Here is a 1851-nt window from a genome sequence, read left to right on the forward strand (position 1 = left end):
AGAGTAATGTATGATGACAGTGCTCCCGTCTGTGTGGTAAGCCTCAGTCCATTCTCTCCCTTTGATAACTGCTTTATGTAGGGGTGAACCCTTGTGTAACATATTCGAGCAGGAGGCCACTGACCAGGGAGCAGCTAGAAACAAAAGCCAGGCTTAGTAAGGGCAGAGATGAGGGATGGTGCTGCAATAAGGTTTCACCTGGGCAGCACAGAAGAACTAGGAGCTGTGTCAAAGTTTCAGGTGGAATGGAAGGGATGACCATTTGAAATAAAAGAACATTCTGGGTTATGGGTACACTGTAGGAGCTGCCTGAGTCCGATCCATGAACTCTGGGCAGGGTTAAGATACCAGCTTGCTCTTGTCATTTCCTTTGGACTGACTTGTCCTTCTTGTTTTATCTCCATTTTGAACCACTGCCTAGAGAGAGTTCGGTATTTAACAAAAGGTTCCAGATTGCACACTAGTGACTGTTTTATTCAGTGGAAAACCAGTATGAACATTTCATGGAGAAAACTGGAAGAGAACTGGTCATATAAACATCAGATTACAGGAAGCAGTGCCATTACTTGATACTTCCCAGCAGAGACTTAAAATATTTGTGAACACACTGTCACCTCTATCCCAGCTCTGTGTCAAACAGTTTAGCTTAAACGACAGGGGATTTAAGTTAATTTCCTTGACTTTACACTAGAATTGAGAAGTGGTGAAGTTAAATGCTAACTGAGCCACCAGTAATAAAGAAGCACCCAGGCAAGATATTCAGCCTAGAAATACGCAGTCACAGTGCTTCATTCTTTCTGAGGAAAACAGTAATTCCTGAATTTGTATGTAATTCCTGTTCATGAAAACAGGAGTGAAGTAAACCTCTGTCTCCCGAAGCAACCTACCATCTCAAGATTTTAACATTGTCCTAGAAGACATTGAAGATGAAGATCAGAAACTCCCCAGCCCAAGGAAGGAATTAATCATGGGTTTTCACTTCATGGACAAGTATTACAAACACTAGGCAATCATATACAGATTTGATTCTACCAATTCTATTCCTAAACAAGGCAGCAACTGCAAACTCATTTGCAGTAATCTGAGCCGCCTACGCATGTGCTAGGAGCGCTCATGACTATGAAATTAGAAGACTTAAGCAAAAGAACTCTGATGCCAAGATCATGGGGACTGTGTAGAAGCAGAAATCGAGGTATCTTTAGAATGCCAGTGCCTAACAAAGAAGAAACTAAATGAGCTTTGGCAGGATCTTCTTATGTAGTGCATTTAACTGGCACAAAATCCTATCAGAATATTTGAAACTGATAAAGTTTGCCAGTTTGAAATAGTACTGCATGATTATTCAAGTCTTTTAAAAGTATATAACTGCAGACATGCAATTCTGATTTCATGATTTCTAAATAAGAAACTTGAAATTTAATGTAACACTGAGAACAATTTAATAATGTGACATCAGAAAATAATTTCTAAACCCATTTAGCTACTGGGTATATGATAGATATTAAAGGTACACAGCAGTCTTTCTTGACTCAAAATAATTATGTTCTAGTCAGAATCACTCACTACTGAAGTTTGGCAACTTATCAACTTCTTGTACAGTATAGAGTCTTTATCATGTAACAATAACTTGTTGGCTTTCACCATATGAAAATCTTAGAGTTTTTCTGGCAAGGAACCTCAAGAGATTAGACACTTACTAGCCACTAAATATCACTGCAATCAAAGCTCCTAATTTCTGCAGTCTTATTGTAAACTTCAGACTTTGGCCTGGAGAGAAGTAAACATTTCCAAAGCAATGTGAGGGGAACCAAAAAGTATATTTGGGGATTGAGTGCTCCCTCAGCAAGTTTG

Source organism: Mesitornis unicolor, unplaced genomic scaffold, assembly GCF_000695765.1.
Source record: "Mesitornis unicolor isolate BGI_N332 unplaced genomic scaffold, ASM69576v1 scaffold2041, whole genome shotgun sequence".
NCBI lineage: Eukaryota > Metazoa > Chordata > Aves > Mesitornithiformes > Mesitornithidae > Mesitornis > Mesitornis unicolor.